This window comes from Trachurus japonicus, chromosome 21, assembly GCF_045865225.1.
Source record: "Trachurus japonicus isolate A0001 chromosome 21, Traja_1.0".
Taxonomy (NCBI): domain Eukaryota; kingdom Metazoa; phylum Chordata; class Actinopteri; order Carangiformes; family Carangidae; genus Trachurus; species Trachurus japonicus.
Genome location: NC_140927.1, coordinates 9,753,100 through 9,772,317, shown reverse-complemented (window position 1 = coordinate 9,772,317; position 19,218 = coordinate 9,753,100). Strand labels below are relative to the sequence as shown.

At 44.5% G+C, this 19,218-nt stretch overlaps 1 protein-coding gene across 1 annotated transcript in view; it reads right to left on the bottom strand.

The window, feature by feature from the left end:
• Nucleotides 1-4,574, bottom strand: part of LOC146964773 (ras-related protein Ral-B) — a 24,376-nt gene extending 19,802 nt beyond the window's left edge. The window contains exon 1 of the mRNA XM_085764378.1: nucleotides 4,470-4,574. The gene's annotated coding sequence lies outside the window, so the exon portion shown is untranslated. The remainder of the gene's footprint in view (nucleotides 1-4,469) is intronic.
• Nucleotides 4,575-19,218: the final 14,644 nt, after the last annotated feature.

Here is a 19,218-nt window from a genome sequence, read left to right as displayed (position 1 = left end):
GGTTTTGTGGTCATGGTTTTCGGTTCGGTTTCGTATACTTTGATCGTTGGGAAAATCAATCATGTCTTGTATATTCAGGTTAAAACTTAAAGAATGAGGCAGTCTGACATCTGATACATCATTGTGACAGTCTGAGGTTAAAAGTAGGTGAGATTCTGGCGGCAAGAGGAGACATTGATAGTTCCAACATGTTTTAATTTATTGGGCAAATAAAGTTATCTAACAAATGCTAAGAACAATTAGATATTCACTGAAATATATAACCTATATTTATTAATTGTGGTTCTTACAAAAAATATATCTTATAAAATATAAAAGCTAAAATGTCTCTTAAAGCTCTGCCCCTTTAATTAGTGCATACTAAATAATTTAACTTTAGCCTACTACTTTTACAACCACATTATTTACCAGCAACATAAAGTGAAACAGAGGCAGAGGTGTCCTGTCACAGTCAGTCAACCTCCTCCTCCTGCTGCTGCAGGTCGCGCTGCAGCGCTAATAAATGCTAAACGCGCTAATCGCTAATTGGCCGCGATCGCGATCATCACACACACGCGGTCCCATACAGCAGACCTACAACGCTGCTGGAGCATCTTCTAGCTCCGACTCTTTCACTCGCCATGCTCAAAAAGTCGCGTTAGTTAGTCTGTATTAAAAGTGAAGCCTCAGGTGTGTATTGCTGGACAGAAGAGGAGCGCTGCCACCACTCGTTGTCATCCAGATAAGCTGCATGCGCCTTAAAGAGACAGGTGCATTGGCTCGGCTCGGCTCGGCTTGCTTCGCCTCGCCGGACCCCCCCCCCCCTCTCAATTTTTTTTTTTTTTGCGGATTTACACGAATCACACAAATGACCAATTTGGGATCCAAAACGGCGAATTTCGCCGAAAGGTGATAAGTTTGCACCCCTGTTTATTGGTTTTCCCTGTAAAAATTAACCAAATATAGGCTACATCCCTCAAATTGATACAGAGAGTAAAGCAGAATGGTATTGAGGTAATAAACCTGATGTGGGAAGAAACTCTCATATCACAACTGTATCAAAAATCATATCGATCCGAATCTCTTTGTAATTAAGTCATATCGTTATCAAATTGCATTTGAATCGCATCGCATCGTGAACAGGAGTGAATCGTATCGCATCGTATCGTCAGGAGCTTCAGTGTATCGTTAATGTATCGTATCGGTGGCAGCGTATCGAGATGCGTATCGAATCGGCCTCAGTGGTGGAGATATACAACCCTAATGGGAACGAAAAACGAGAAATTACGTGGTTGGCACTCAATGAGTTAATAAAGTCACATAATAACAGAGCCAGTCTCAATATTAGAAATTCTCTGGTAATAGCAGGCTTCAGCAGGAACATTTCTGTTGTCGGTCGTCGCTTCCAGTGACGACACTCATCGGCCAATCAGTGGAAGGCAGTCGGCTGATGTCACGTTTTAGTAACGCTTCGGCTCGCTTGGAACCAGGGCTGAGGTGATACCAAAAGTGTACCTGGTTGCAGGTACTACGTGCTAGTGGAAACACGCAAATAGCGCGCCGAGCCGAGCCGAGCCGAAGCGCGCTAGTGGAAATGCGCCATTAGATTCTGAGTACTGAGATCTCCCCCAAACTGACAGTATCCCCCAAGGCTTTTAAACATCTGCTAAAGTGGCAACTTGTCTCATTATTCACAATCTTGTCTGCTGATTGCAAGCGGTCAACCCTCACAAACTCAACTTATTAGCAAGTCCACTTTAACTGATATTGTGCAAAGTCATCAAAGGGTGGTGGTGGTGCTGTGGTTAGCGCTCTGACAGCAAGAGGTTTCTGAGTTCATTATGTTCATGTTGTCGCTGTGCCTGTGTGCTCTCTGCAGGTACAATAACTCCCACAGCCCAAAGGTTTATTGGCAACTCTAAATTGCCTGTAGGTGTGAATGTTAGCATGTGTGCGTTGTTTGTCTCTGTGTGTCGGCGATGTGACGGACTGGCGACCTGTCCAGGGTGAATCCTGCGCCCTATTCTGGATGAGGGCTCCAGCCCCCAGACCCCACCACCCCCATCCCCCGACCCCGCCTGGTTAAGTAGACAATAGAAACTAATCAAGCTTGTTTCTTGTTTCAACAAAGTCTTCTTCACTTGATGAATCCAGGAAAATCTATTTGCTTCCCCTGTTTACAACCTCTGCACTGGAAATCTCACAATTAAACGTGTTAAGTTGACTTGCCTTTAATTGTTATCTCATTGTAATTACATAGGTTTAGGCAAGTTTAAATTTCATAAGTCAATTGTTCAGTTGCTTAAATATCCAGTGGGTTGTTTACTTGGTTGAGCGTATAGCTTTCACTTGCTGCATGTTAATTGGAAACCAAGGAATCTAAAAAGTATATGACCCAGTGGATAAAGGTACAAATCGTAACAGCTCTTGGCTCTCAATGAGGCCAACTGTGTTGTGACGCTCAAACATTACTTCAAACTCCACCGCAGCACACACACACACACAAACCCACTCGGCAGCTTTTCAAAAGGCCCTAAGCACATCAGTGGTTTAATCGTTACAAACCTCATAATACAAGACAATAACAGGAAAATCAATTAAACAATCTAGACACATATAACACCTTTATCTTGCCTTAATAAAACAAAGCCGCAGTATTTATTTAGTTTTCATTGAAAAACAATTTACCCACTTACGTACTCACAGTCTCTAATGAGTCAAAATGATCACTGGACAATGAAATTATGTGTCTCAACTGCTTTCACCCTTTATTTGGGATATAGGCCTACTTAATATTACACAAGTGATTCATTGCCTTGTGCCACATTTGCAATTGCACTGTGCAATCTGGTGACAACAGACAAGCTTTAGTTATGAATTATACTGCCTAAGGGAAGCAATGTACAGACCTCTGGTGAAAGCTTGAAAGCACTGACTGAGTAATCAATTGCTCTATCACAGCACTTATTGAATAAACAACAAACCCGGAGTGGAGCAAACCCCTAATGCATTTCTGAACCACAAAATCCTGTATCCATTCAGTAAAGAAGAGAATAGAGAAAATACTATGAAAGTTTTTGTTTGTTTGTTTTTAGATTGCCTAACCCTTTTCTACACTGAAGTCACATGAAGCAGGGTAATGAATGAGCCTATATTTGTCCCTTTTCCTGACACCTCAACAAGTATTTTTATTATTAACCAGATGGAATAGGTGAGTGCTTTCCCACTACTACCCTCAACCTGTCTCCAAACAAAAGAGCAGCTGATAAAATCTGAAAACATTACACTCACCTGCAAAGTGGAGCATCAGTAAACACTATTGTCTCTACTCAACACTAAATACATGCTTGTCATCCAACGGCCTTTGGACATGCTAATATGTAAACATCATTTTACTGATAGTGACTGAATTGCCTCCGGGCTCAAGGCTACTATACTATACTATACTCTACTATACTATACTACACTGTGACATAGAGGCAAATTCAGGGTCCAGGCACCACAGAGGTCCCAACAAACCAAAGTTGCAACGATAATTTAGTAGATTAGACATAGAGGCACTAACACTTGGCAATAACAACATTATGCCACACAACATTAACTACATGCTTCACACAATGGATAAGAAAAACACTGTTACTAGGCTATTGTTTGTCCACTGTTATTATAGAAACTGGGCGTTTTGCTGACAGTTAGGATTACACCAACGTTAGCTGAAGAAACCACGAGCCAGCTTGGGTGTGTCGTTGTCGGAAGGAAAACTTTTCAGTACAAAGCCAGCTGAGGTAATTATCAACAAATAAATAGGCTACACACACAACACGCAACAGTCAATTTGAACAACTGACTGAGCGTGACATCAACTTCGCTGAACCCCGAAGTTACAACTCTCTAACAGGGGGTGAGAGTCTCCTCTTGAGTTCACGGGGCCGACTGTGTGTGTGAAGGCAGCTGACCATCACCACGAAGCCTCATTAACAGTAACACACACTTTAGTGTAGTAGTGACCCCAGTTAACGCACCGCGACACCGCCGCCTCAGTTAAATCGATGCAAACATATTCAAATGTAACGTTATGTCACGAGCGGAGCCTACCGGAGCGGCCACCATTAAACACAACGGTGTAGTTAACAGTAACAGTGAGGCTGGTTGTTAAACGGTGACTCGTCGCTAACGTAACGATAACTTCCCGTAAACGTGACGTCTAATGCAAAAGGTTGTGTTTACCAGTGAGCTTAGGCACAGATAACGTGATATACAGTGACACATTAACACGAGTAAACGGCTGGACTAGTCTAGTTAAAAGCAAGGTAATGACTGTTTATTTGTACCGGTTTTATTTCAAACGGTCATCCCTGCTCCGCTGGTCGCTCGTCCTTCCTTAAAACAGGTGTGGTTTGCTTCTTATTTATTGTTATCAACTCTCTAAAGGCTTTATGAACAAACACACACTTATTCCCGCCCCCGTTAACACAGGTCTGAAGCCTTACCAGAGTAGGAGTCGTATTTCTGCCCTCGGTTGATGCTATCTTGGTGACTGCATTAATAGGGCATTTCGAGGCATTGACTCTCCAAACGCAAACCGCTCCTGCAACAAAAAGCCCCACCTTCCGGATGTGAAACAGTCCGGATGACAGGAAGTGACGACACGGTCGCCGCTCGTTCAGTTTGCCGTCTGTCATGGTCATCACCTCCTCATGTAGGCTACAGACAGTGGTTGACACCAAGGGGGCAGTTGTGGCAAAGACGGTTTATAAACCAAGACCTTCCATGACGAGTCAGCTTCCTGTATGCATGTCACGTGGGTTTCTGCACGGCCACGCCCCTTTAGGGAGACCAGAGGCAGCCGGGAGTGTATTGACTCCAATGGGAAAATTGAACGTGAACACAGATTATGGTCGGGTCTTTCTCCCCACAGTCACTGAAGTAAATTTTGGACTAATTTTTCACAAGCCACATCTCTTCTGAACAGTTTGACATGAAAATGGCAATTTTCAGACGGACACATCAGGAGAAAATCCACTTTGTTCAAGACCTGTCTCTGTCTCTACGACACACTCTCGCGAGATTTGGCACAGATCTCCTAGGCAACGTCAAACAAACGGCCGCGAACTCCCGTGGAAATGATTTAAATTATTTTTGTCATGCTAAATATGACTGTTAGTAGTGTAAATATTTAATGTTATCATAAGAAAATATAAATATCTCGCTTTCATCTATCTACAAATTGTATAAATCCACACACACGTTCACAGACAAGGTGGTGACGGTTGGCCACGCCCATTTAGAGAGACAGGAAGTGTATACCATTTCATTAGGGTTGCACATCTCTCTGTGATAAACGATTCGATATGAATCTAGATACACAGATTACGATTCGATTCAAAAACGATATCCTTTTAATACAGACCGATTTGATCCGATTCGATACAGTGTAGGACGATTCGATTCTACGGTTAATATTTGTTGTAGGCTAGATATTTTATAAAATAAAGAATTCTATGAAAGTGACTATCTTACAGTAGTACTACAATATTTTTTCAAATATATCCCCAAGCATTGTTGCTTTAAAGCACTGGCAAAAAAAAGAAAGAAGAAAAAGAGAATAACAACAAAATCACATGTCAATGTATTTATTCTTTGACATGGACCAATATCTGTGAGAACGTTTTTGTAATTAGCCCTTTTCCACCGAGCTGGTTCCGGTGCTGGTTCGGAGCCAGTGCCTGCTCAGCACCAGTTCTTGGTTCAGCACCAACTCCTTGCTGGGTCAGAGCTAACCGGTTCTTCCAGGGGCTGGCAGCGGAGTTGCCTTAGCAACAAGACTGCTACGTATTACGTTTGTTTATCGATGAAGCTAACTAGCTGAGCTACAGGCGGTGGCTAACAGCAGCTAACGCTCATATCAAAATATACGTCGAAACGTAGTTGCCGGTCGCGGCGATTACAGCGAAGACGGCTGCTTTTTTTCAGCCGGGTTTAGAGTTATCGCTCATTAATAGCCTAGTCTATGCTTCCACGTCAGGTCCAGTGTTCAACACCCGCAGGTCGGACCAGGTTGTCTACCTGTAGCAGGCAGCAGAGACAGGAGCAGCTCCTGGATGGGGAGTGTGCTAATAGCAGCAGCAAAGCTAACATCAGGACGTCATGCCCCCGTCCCCTCCGTTATTGGACACAACATGAAACTACTCCAGTTAGCGAATCGTGTTGTAACAAAGATATTCGCAGGAAAAAAATGTTTATACGTGGCCCGTTGATTGATTTATGAGCTATTAAAGACACCGCTAACGGCTAAGCACTCTAGCCCATAGCGATAACCGGTTCATGACTCTACAACCGATTCATCTAGGAATTCATGGCTAATTTGTATCGATTCAGGAGGCTGCTACCGATACAGCCGAATCTCTCACTTGTTAAACCGAATATCCGGTCGCATCGGTTTATCGTTCACAACCCTACATTTCATATCATTGGAGCAGCCGCTCATGGAGTATCTTTCCATTTATTGAATATCTTTGGTTGTGGGTCTGAGAAGTGAAGCTTCACTTTTCATTTACACAAAGACCATAAATTAATCTGCTCGCTTTCTCCACCGGCATGACGACGTCTGAGTGACCGGTCGATCCCCTCAGCCGGCCGGCTGCTGCCTCTGAGATGAGCCGAGCAGCGAGCTAGCTCCCGGTGGCTACTCCCAGCTCCCAGGTAGCTCTGCACTTCTCCCAAAACCTCGGAGCAAACTTCCAAACAGACGTCAGTTGGATAAACTGACCACAGAATAGGACTATAAACTGTGACTTTCTCGCATGAAAAAATATTTAAAATTAATAAAGTGATGTTTTAACAACGCTACGGCGGACTTTTAGCTGCTCTACTTCTAGGCTATCAGTTAGCATAGCTTTGAAGCTAATGCCGTAAAAGTCTGGAACGGATTGTGTTCCGGGTACGGATCGGGCACTGACAGGGAGTGTCACTACCCCAGTGTTTTTCAACCTTTTTTGAGCCACGGCACATTTTGTTCATTAAAAAAATCCCGCGGCACACCACTAACCAAAATGACACAGTGCAGCCTAATACAGTAAATATAATACAAATATTGTCTCTTACAGTGTAGTTAGTTTATTCTGAATCAGTAATGGTCATTGCTAAGGCCGGGTCATTGTGCAGGCTTCTCCCACTACACTCATTGACATAAAAAAAGTCCTATTTTATTAGCCAACTCTGCCAGACAGTCACTATTGCAGACACAGATGCTCAACAAAGCCAAATTATTTTAGGAGCTAAATGATATTTGTTTGGACACAAACTGTTAACTGATAACAAGAACTTGGATTCTGATTTGCCTCCGATTCTTCTTTTTTTTTTAGCTGTCAATCAACTCATGGGAGCTTGTCAACATGTGCACACTTCCACTCGTGCCTTCAGCCATATTTCACATCAAACATGAGAGGAGTAAACTTATGCTGTGCACTCCCTGTGATAGAAAGTCAGAACAAACTCTGAGTGCAACCTGCAACGCGTGCTTCACTCTGCCTGGTCGCACATCTCGCGCTTCAGATCGGTTCAGTTCTATTTTTCACGCGGGCCGCGAGCGCCGAGAGCGCCGTCTGTCAAGCTGGATAGACCAGATCGTACCAGACAGGAAGTCGGGCACAGAAAAGGCGAGAGAATCTGGTCAATTTTCAAAATTAAATGATTAATTAAGTTGTTGCTTGTCCATCTATACATATTTGACCGTTGCGTCTGCACACGAGACACACACACATGTTTAAAATGACGTGTGTGTGGAAAACCGAGTGAATACGAATAAGGACGGTGCCCCTAAAATAAAAAGGAGGCGCTCTCCAGCCGGCTCCCCCATCACTCACCTGCAGCTGCACAGATGAGGAGCGCTCCGCTGTTCTGGCGTGGATGAGCTGCAGCACAGCGGGAGCAGCGCGCGTGTGTTTTATAAAAATAAAAAACAAACAAAATGAGACTGGCCGGTCGGCACGAGCCTATAGTCACAGACACTCGATGGAGTGCTGAATCTCACTCGTTAACGGTTGAGCGTCGGTTATCGCTCTGAAAAAAAAAAAATCAAAATGTGCATCGCTAGTTTGGATCAATTAAGTTAAATTTGGTAATTTTCCACGGCACACCTGGCGAACGCTCACGGCACACTAGTGTGCCGCGGCACAGTGGTTGAAAATCACTGCACTACCCGATTTGCAACGCTACCCGATTTGTGACAAAACAGGTCTGCGCATGCGCACACCGGCCGCCATCTTGGACAGCTGCCTACGGCAACTCCACTTGGACAAACTTCATTTGGGCACTGCCCGATTTGCGTAAAATCGCAAGTCTGCTTAAAATACGGTACTGTGAAAATGATTTAAAAAAAAAAAAAAAAACCCCGCGGACATCCGTCATAAGACAGCCGCGGCAGACTCGTTTATTCAGTGAGTGTTGTGGTAGTTGTGATTGTTTGTGGTTGTCATGGTGATGAGGCCGGCGAGAAAAGACGAGAGTAAACACTAAAAGTCCGCCTCTGTTCCTGTTTTCTGAGCATAAAGATCCATACCACCACAACCAACCCTCAGTTTACATTACTAATAAAGTATTTATTTTTTTTTTAATAAAAAGATAAAGCGTCTCTGGCGACGCACATAGGGCAGTGATCCTAAGTCAATTCAACTAAGTTTGTCCAAGTGGAGTTGCCGTACGTAGCTGTCACAAATCGGGTAGCGTTGCAAATCGGGTAGTGACAGGGAGCATTCCCCATAACCCCTTTCGCAAATACCGCCATCTTGGACATCCCGCAATGCATTGTGGGTATGCACCGATGCACTCTGGGATTGAAAGCGTCCAAACAACATTGCAGCACCGTGCTCCGCGGCTCTTGACGGGCCACGGCCGCAATGGACACAGAAGTTAACTTTAGTAATATGACGGTAAGTCATAAATGTAAACGGAATCAAAATAAAACTAGTGAAACTAGTAAATCAACTTGGAGCTCGAGCGTTTATAAGAACCAGGCGCATATTTGTAACAGGCTACTTATTTTTGCACTGACCAGCACCAGACCATTATGCACAGAACAAGGAGGCCACTGCAGGAACACTAACAAAACTACTTTTCCCCCGACATATCTTTATTGACATCAGACAATAAATACGACAGCTTGTCTGTGTTACCACGACACAGTCCTTATAGTCCAGCACAACCTGTCACGCTCCCGTGTTTGTGTGTGTCTGTGTGCACCTGCACGGGAGAGAGCAAGCAGGAGGAGCCGCTGACTGACAGGTGAGGACGCTGTAACACAATAATATACTATTAAGGGATGTGAACACGTGTAAACTGTGCAACGCTTTCCGTTTTAAACGTGTACACGGTACGGTACGGGGGGCGACCGCCATTCCGAAGGACCGCCATTCCGACGGTCTGCCAGTCCGAAAATTCGCGAAGGTCCGTCATTTCGAACTTCCCGAGGGGCCGCCGTTCCGAATGTGTTTTATTTTGAAAATTGATTTTGAAAATTGATTCTCTCGTGGTTTGACTTCCTGCCCGGCTTGACACGACGCGCCGCGGGGACAGCGCCCGACCGGCCCCTCCCCCTCCCCCTCCGCCTCCAAAGTTTCACCCAGGTGCGAGTCTGATGCATTACATCCATGGTCTGATGCAGCCGCGGCACTCCTGCTGAAAATAAATGTCCTTGCTCTGTGCTTTGGTTAGGTTTAGGCAATGTAGAAAGGAGTTGGTTAAGTTTAGTAAAAAGGTTAGGTAGAGGCCAATAAAATCGCAGTTAATATGTATCTCCCCCGGGAGTCGAACCCTGATCTACCGCGTCAAAAGCAGATGTTCTGACCACTACGCTACTACCGCAAATAGGCTTGTTTACTCCATGCCGTAAACCATTCAAGATTTTTTCAGGTTCGGAATGGCACCCTTTCTTTCAGGTTCGGAATGCAGAGCCGGCCCTCCCTATAAGCGAACTAAGCAGCTGCTTAGGGCCCCGCAGCCACTACTAGGGGGCCCCCAAACTTTGCTCAATCATTTGTCTAACCGTCTCTGACAAAGTGTAACCCTTGACCCAACTGGCAACAATGACCGTGACACGCATACGTAAACGTAACGCAGACTGTGGCCGTTGTCCGGTAACGAGCGCGCACCACCCCTTCCCCTTCTCTCCCCCCTGGCCCCTCCCTCCGTCACTCACTGAGATCGCGATTTGCGAGGAGGTGATTAGCTTTTGGACAGCGACGATGTCCAAAAGGATATATCCGTCAGGTGCGGAAAATAGGAAAAAGAAGGTCAAGGATGAAAAAAAAAACAAGGACACGGTAAGGCTAATTAATGTTATGTTTACTAGATGTACGTTTAGCCGAAAAACATGTCGGTGCTTGTGTTAGCTCACTTAGCTGGCTAGCTGCTACATACCAGCCTGCTGCAGTTAACATGTCCTGGCTGATTTTAAGGTCTGTTTACAGTGAAAAGATAACAGCTGTTTTCCTGTGAGGGGATAAAGGATCAATCACCCATTTATTAATGGCTGTCATGTTGCCACATCCTCATCCCCTGTGGCTGGTTCCAGTCATACAGTTGGTAAGTTTCTTGTTTGTTGCCACAATATGTTTATCTCTGTTGGAAAATTAAATTGTGTGTAAAGTGGCTAAAAAATTCTACTAATCTTCTCCACAGCTCCAATGGTTACTGCTGATGATGCTGCTGACCAACCAACATCCTCTATCTTCTTCTCAACTGAAGTTTTGTTTTAAGGGTTCTAGAATTTAGCTGTACAGATAATTTAAAGAAAATAAATCTGTTCAAACTGTAATCTTTTGTAGAATCTTTTATCTTTCTGCTACATCAAAAGTACTGCCGGTTTGGAGCCACCTATTGCCATTCACAATATTAACATTAACATTCAGACAAAAACAAAGTAGAAGAAAAAATGACAAGTGCAATTAGACAGCTTTAAGTGTTTAGACTCTAATTAGTAATGAAATATCTGCTCGCCATCATGTTGATAGAGGTACAATAAAATATGCAAGGGTTGCATACGGTAGCTGGTTTTATGAATATGTGATGATAACACTGTGAGGCAGGGCCCCCAATTTTATCCTGCTTAGGGCCCCCAGATGTACAGGGCCGGCCCTGTCGGAATGGCACCCTTTTCCCATAAATAATTAAGGGTCGGCATTCCGACAAATTAAAGTAAACGTTCGGAGTGGCGGCCCTTCGGAATGGCACCCTGGAACCGTCAACATCTACACGTGTAAACGGGTACACGGATAACAAATCATAACCGTTTAGAAAAATCAATAGCCGTTTACACGTCTTCCCCCCTCCTCCTCGATCATTTCTCACCAATATATATTTTTAGGGGTGATAATGTTGCCTGAACTGCGTGTCAATTCCCCCTCACTTTATCTGCGCGTAGCCTACCGGTCTCTTTCCAGCTGTCCCTTCAGAATAAAGGCCGAGGGGGGAAAAAAACAACAACAACACCGACTCCTGCGGCCTGTACTGCGAAGGAGACTCGGCTTTGTGTTCATGTTCCATCTTAACAAAACCTCAAGCCCCGGTCCGAGTTAACACGGTACTACGAAGCTGGTTATCAACTTGCTGCTGACGCTCAGCTCAACAGCTGAGCAGCGTATTCCCTCAGTTGAACATCTGCAGGCAGAGACGCTCAGAGAGAAAGTAAACAGCAGCGGATCAGCGCGATCTCTCCCTACGTACAAACGCAGACAGAGGCGGCCGCCTCAATATTTATAATTCAGAAAAAACCCTGGTAGTAAATGTTTTCGATCCGAACCTGTCCGGTCGTGCCCGGTCCGATTACTGAGCCAAGGGAAGAGCCGGTAGCCTAAGCTGTGGCCGTACATATATTCAGAATAAGTGTAGGCTATTGGTGCAGATTAAACTTGTAAATGAATGCTGCTCTCGATCCGACCCTTCCTTCTATTCCAATAGAGCTCCGGACCCCACGTGACCTCCAGCGTTCGAGCGGCCATTTTGGCAGGAAACTGGCCAGCTCCGAAGCATTGACTGTAAGCACCGAAGCCGTCTGAGTTCACATGATCTCACTTTAATTCCAACACATTGGACTTAATATAAAAAAAACTAAATGGATTCAATATTACCGACCCTTATAATGCCCCCGGGGTGCTTTTCAAAAATATTTTTGCCGAACAAGACGTCCTAGATCTGCAGTATCCGGACACAGCTACCTGATCAACTACTCTACAAGCATACACAAGCCGGCTTTATGCTCTTTGTGCTCCACAAAATGACACAAGCAGGAAAGACGGTGACAAAAAGAAAAGAAAGAGGCAAACACATATAAGCTGTGAGTCTCCTTCGCCTCCAGCCTTTCCAAGCTGACCCAGAGCCGGTCGCAGCGCACCGCCGCATCCGCCGCGGGCTGATCAGCACCGGGGAGAGCTCCCGGTCGGCACCCCGACAGCACCCCGGACAGCTACGAGCTAACGTTAGCCATGCTACACTGCATTAACTGGGATGATACGACACTTACCCTTCTAGTGAGGATACAGCAGGTTTCTGCTGGTAGATTCCACAGCTGGACGTTCATCACAAAGCCAGACTGCGTCCATGTGTAACCCTCCAGGCTTCTGTATGCTTTTAGAGCAGCGCGATGCAAAGTTGATCAGGTAGCCTAACTTAGCTGTGTCCGCATACGGCACGTCTGGGACGTCCGCCGGCGGCCGGAGATACTTTTGAAAAGCACCCCAGGGCATTATAAGGGTCGGTAATATTTAATCTATTTAGTTTTTATATATATTAAGTCCAATGTGTTGGAATTAAAGTGAGATCATGTGAACAGACGGCTTAAAATCTTCCATTTTACTGCCTAATGTTATGCAGCTGTTCTCCTGGTCCACCGATCCACGTCTGTCCTCCCGCACTATCTACATACAGTCACATTGTTTACGTTACGTTGTGTATTTTAATTAATCCTGTAACACACAGTGTGATCGCGGTACCGACAGAGTGACAGGCAGGTTCATTGTCAATGTGCAGAGGGATGAAATGACAGCTGTTACTCCCCACAGTGACTCCCCACACTTAAACCTAGTTGCTTCTATACTGAAAAACCCTGACATGTCAAGCTTTAGGGTGTGTTAGAGGACTAATTTATCCGTCTAACCCACAGTCTATGGTCTAACCATCATAACTATGACACCTGAAACGGTAAACACAGCAGCTGATCGATCGAAAAAAATTACGCCGGAGTGAGTTTTTCTGTCACTGAAAACGGCTGGTTCTTGAACGTAACTCGGTCAAAGTAAGACGTATCCTCAATATGTTTAGCAGTTCTGTTAGGTCATACTTCATGCTGACAAAGTTATACATGTGAAACTTGTATGAGCTCGGAGAAAATCGCTTTGTTACTCTCGTTCCGCACCAGGCTCTCCCCTGTATCTACTCTACGAAAATCTGCTGATTCCTGCCAAAATGGCGTCGCTGTCAGTTTCGGGGCTGCGTGACGTCAGCGTGACGTCAGCTCCCGGAGCTCTATATCGTCCGGCTGCGGACACAAATGGGCGTTACTGTCGCCCCGTTGTCGAGGCCAGGAACGCCCCCCCCTCTCCCCTTCTTCTTCGTCTACCCGCGCTTGTCAACATCCGGGGGTTAATAGCTGGGTTAACATAGCCACATCAACACAGTCTCACCCCTTTGTGTCAAACGGTTGACGCTTGGTCAAGGCCCCTTACGTCAATATAGTGACGTGGAGGGGGTACCCTCGAGGTCGTTTCTCGACGAATAGGGCCACTCATAGACTTGAATGCAAATCCCTCATCGTCGGATTTTGACGAAGGGGGGCGGGACCGTTTCTCCCTCACTCCCAGTGCGTCAACAGCCTGACGAACGGTCACTGTCCCTCCTCGTCACATGCCTGACTCATTAGGTGCCCGTTTTTCGTCAGGTTTTGACGCGCTCGGCTTTCAGTTGATTCCAATGCAGTTCCCTTCGCGGCGATATGTGACGCTCAGAGCAAGTGATCCAGCCGACCCGGCTGCGGCACTGACGGACGCTGTGAGCAGAGAATAACTTTTTTTTTTTTTTCTTTTTTTTTTAACTTTTCCTTAAATCTTTATTGAACCTGATGCTGCTGTGTCTGACGTAGCTTTCGGCAAGGACGTCCTTTCGGTTATTTATTTATTTAGTGATCATGGTGTTTGGTGCAGAATAATCAATCAATCAATAAATAAATAAATAAATTACGTCCTTGTCGGAAACTGCGTCAGACCAGGAGGGGGGGGGGGTTGTGGATTCTACAGGTGAAGACCACTTCCGCGTTCAAAAAGCTGCTCTGTTTAATCAATATTCTGAAGAAAGATCTGATTATTAGCCACAACGCTGTAACCATCCAAGGAAGACTGTGTAACAATATTATGTGCTTCTGCTGAGTCCAAAAGCCCTTTGTAATATCAACTTTATTTTAAGAAAACACGCTTTGTTTCCAATGTCATATCACGGAGAAGCACTACATTACCCATAATCCTCATATTTATCAGCGACGTGTCTGATTGGTTGAGCTTGCTGTTACCAGCAAATGAAAAAATAAAACAAATTGAGCTTATATTATTTTCTTAGTAACTAAAAGGTCTTAACATCTTTTTTGTTTTCAACATTGAATAAAAAAAGGGTGCTATATTGTTAAAATTCAACAATAAAGTGCATAAAAGTTGGCTTGACTTCTTTCTTTTTTTTCATAATTTTCACCAGCATCTTTCTGGTCCACATCACATCATATTTATTGTAATTTTTAATTCAATGAGTGACATTTTATTTTTTATCTGAAAAACATTATTATGAATTCAAGGGTCAGAGGTCACTGATTAGTGTTAAATTTAACCTTTTTGACCCTGTTTCCTTGAATAAATCACTAAGACTTTGATGCGGGAAGCTGAGATTTTGATTTGATTTTGTTCAGAGCACTAGGGACAAAGTTTCTGTAGAATTTCAGACCTGTCGGACGTCCAGAAGGGTCACAGCTGACTGTCCAGGCTCGTTTCTCGGCCTTCAAAGCCTAGATTTAGAAGCCTCTGACCTTAAAGGAGAAATGCAATTCTTTAATAGCTTCCAGGTGCTTTGGCCTATCAGGCTGAATTTTTAGCTAAAGGAGCTGGTGTACGATCAGGAAGTAGGGGAGCTGTGCATAAAGCCAATCGAAAAGTAATGGCTCGATCAGGACCAAACACACATCTACGCGTTCGTCTTGGGCCCCCGAACCATATATTACGAAATCAGAACTGTACGACTTTTGGAAATGTGTTTTTTCTATTTCGGCCTTTTCAGACTCAGAGTCTGTCAGACTTAAAGCTTGAGAGACCCTCTTAGTCAGAAAAGCCGAAATAGACAAAACACATTTCCAAAAGTCGTACAGTTCTGATTTCGTAATATATGGTTCGGGGGCCCAAGACGAACGCGTAGATGTGTGTTTGGTCCTGATCGAGCCATTACTTTTCGAGAGGCGGGGCTTCAAACAGTCGCATTCCTCTGTATCCTTGAGGCCGCCGTTTCCATAGAAACCGACCAAATCACTTGAAACTTGGCCTGTGGACTCATGGTGAGGCCCTTATCCATCACCCCGAGACCCAACTCTGTGGGAGCATGGGAAAGCCAAGTGGCCCCCGGGGCCCCCTGGGGCCCCTAGAGCAACGGGACCAAAATATTCTGATAGAGGACTCTCTGATATACAACCTATTAATATTTCATGATGATAACTCAAAGCGTGTATGTTTTGTTGAGAAAAAGCAGGAATGGCTGGATTCACTTTGATGTTTGACCCCTGTGACCTTTGACACTTACCAATTGGCTTTATGCACAGCTCCCCTACTTCCTGATCGTACACCAGCTCCTTTAGCTAAAAATTCAGCCTGATAGGCCAAAGCACCTGGAAGCTATTAAAGAATTGCATTTCTCCTTTAAGGTCAGAGGCTTCTAAATCTAGGCTTTGAAGGCCGAGAAACGAGCCTGGACAGTCAGCTGTGACCCTTCTGGACGTCCGACAGGTCTGAAATTCTACAGAAACTTTGTCCCTAGTGCTCTGAACAAAATCAAATCAAAATCTCAGCTTCCCGCATCAAAGTCTTAGTGATTTATTCAAGGAAACAGGGTCAAAAAGGTTAAATTTAACACTAATCAGTGACCTCTGACCCTTGAATTCATAATAATGTTTTTCAGATAAAAAATAAAATGTCACTCATTGAATTAAAAATTACAATAAATATGATGTGATGTGGACCAGAGAGATGCTGGTGAAAATTATGAAAAAAAAGAAAGAAGTCAAGCCAACTTTTATGCACTTTATTGTTGAATTTTAACAATATAGCACCCTTTTTTTATTCAATGTTGAAAACAAAAAAGATGTTAAGACCTTTTAGTTACTAAGAAAATAATATAAGCTCAATTTGTTTTATTTTTTCATTTGCTGATAACAGCAAGCTCAACCAATCAGACACGTCGCTGATAAATATGAGGATTATGGGTAATGTAGTGCTTCCCCGTGATATGACATTGGAAACAAAGCATGTTTTCTTAAAATAAAGTTGATATTACAAAGGGCTTTTGGACTCAGCAGAAGCACATAATATTGTTACACAGTCTTCCTTGGATGGTTACAGCGTTGTGGCTAATAATCAGATCTTTCTTCAGAATATTGATTAAACAGAGCAGCTTTTTGAACGCGGAAGTGGTCTTCACCTGTAGAATCCACAACCCCCCCCCTCCTGGTCTGACGCAGTTTCCGACAAGGACCTAATTTATTTATTTATTTATTGATTGATTGATTATTCTGCACCAAACACCATGATCACTAAATAAATAAATAACCGAAAGGACGTCCTTGCCGAAAGCTACGTCAGACACAGCAGCATCAGGTTCAATAAAGATTTAAGGAAAAGTTAAAAAAAAAAAAAAAAAAAAAAGTTATTCTCTGCTCACAGCGTCCGTCAGTGCCGCAGCCGGGTCGGCTGGATCACTTGCTCTGAGCGTCACATATCGCCGCGAAGGGAACTGCATTGGAATCAACTGAAAGCCGAGCGCGTCAAAACCTGACGAAAAACGGGCACCTAATGAGTCAGGCATGTGACGAGGAGGGACAGTGACCGTTCGTCAGGCTGTTGACGCACTGGGAGTGAGGGAGAAACGGTCCCGCCCCCCTTCGTCAAAATCCGACGATGAGGGATTTGCATTCAAGTGAGTGGCCCTATTCGTCGAGAAACGACCTCGAGGGTACCCCCTCCACGTCACTATATTGACGTAAGGGGCCTTGACCAAGCGTCAACCGTTTGACGCAAAGGGGTGAGACTGTGTTGGCCACATCCGCTAGTCAGTTTATACGACAGGTAGCGTAGAGCTACCATTAGTAAGCTAAGCAAGATAAAGAACGTTAATTTTAATTTAATCTTTCGTTTGATTTACATAGTCAGTTTGATTACGATCGAGATTTTTTTTTAACTTGATTTAACCTAATGGATTAAATTGACCGAATCTGTTCCCTTCGTCTTGACTAGGCTACTCGTTCTGTCCTCTTTTGATCCTCCTCCATGTTTTTCTTTCCTTTCCTTCATCCTTCCTTTTGACCCATCTGTTCAACTATCTTACCTCCATTTACCTTCCTTTCCTCCCAGGTTGGCATTTCAGTCTTTCCAGCTCACATTCGGATTTCTGTACACACGTTAGGCTGCAGAGCCTCCAGACAGGGCTGCTGTGTCCATAACGCTGCACACATGAAGCTTCACTTTTCATTCAAATAAACTAATGCAACTGCCACAATAAGATTTCATCAATGAAACCAGCATTTATCTCCTAAAAAGAGTTAAACCAGCCGGTGGTTTACCTCTAAAAATCTACGGATAAGTTCATTAACAGTCGTTTTCCCCCGCGAGGTGACGGAGTAGTCTGGCCGGTCGAGCACGTCAGGAGACGGGGTTGCTGCCTCTGTGATGTCCCGGTCACAGCTCATATTTATCCAATATTTATTTTATCCAAACGACGGCTGTTTAGAAGTTAACCTCGAAGCGAAGCTCCAGGTCCGAGCAGTGACCGCGGCATCACAGAGGCAGCAGCCCGGCTCCTGACGTGCTCCGCCGGCCAGCCTGCAATCGTCACCCCGGGGAGAAAACGACTGCTAATTAACTTACCCGATGGCTTTTAGAGGTTTACCATCGGCTGCTTAAACTTCTTTTAGGGAATAAATGTTGGTCTCTTTGATGAAATCTGTGGCAGTAGCAGAAGTTTGTTTGAATAAAAAACCATGGTTGGACAGTAGCAGTGCTGCCTTGGGGTCAGTCTACGCACAGAAAACACCACATTTACATAAATAAATAAATACTTTAAAACGAGCCAGGCCTGTCTCAGAGCTGGCAAGACTCTCCGGTGGCATATTGAACGATTAAATGCCGTTAACGGGACGAGAGAGCAGTCAAAACGGCAGCTCCAAGCTAGCTACAGCGAGGGTAGGTTCATTTCCTGTTTACAAAGTAAAAGCACCTAAGCGATAAAAGGCAACGGGTATTTTATTTTGTGAAAATAACCGGAAGTGCGTTGCTCACTACGGCTAGTTTTACTAGCGCCAGAGAACGCCGACTTCGTCGGAACAAATTTGTAAACAGCGGGTATTTTGTCAGATTTTCAACACAGTGGGGATCTAAACGACCACTTTCTCGCCTGAAAATGTTTCAAATGTTGCTAAAGTTATATATTTACAGAGTTTAGCAGCAGCTAGCCGCTCGCTAGAATGCTACTTCAACCGGAAGTACGCCCATAGGCGTCGCCGTGTGCAATATTTTTTTTCGTAGGATGAGTCCGGGAAAGTCCCGCCTTCCCCGCCTCTGATTGGCTGGATGAATTCTCCTTCAATTGACGTCATCTCACAACAGTACTGTAGTAAACTAAAATACACACAACTGAAAAAGAAAATGTGATTAGATGCTATGGCGTAGCGGTTTGCGTTTTCACCTGCGGTGTGGTGAATCCGAGTTCGATCCCCGCTGGTTTCACATTTAAAAAAAATTAGTTTTTAAATTTATATTCCAAGTTTACATTTTGAGTTTGAGAGAAGTGTAATTGTGCCATTGGTTAGGTTTAGGCAATGAGGAAAGGAGTTGGTTAAAGCCTGGTTTATGCTTGACGCAGTCGCGAGTGCGCGAGGCTCGCGCGCCACAAATGACGTAAACGCGCACCTCGCGACGGCGTCGCGCGCTGGCGCGTCGTGCTGTCGCGCAC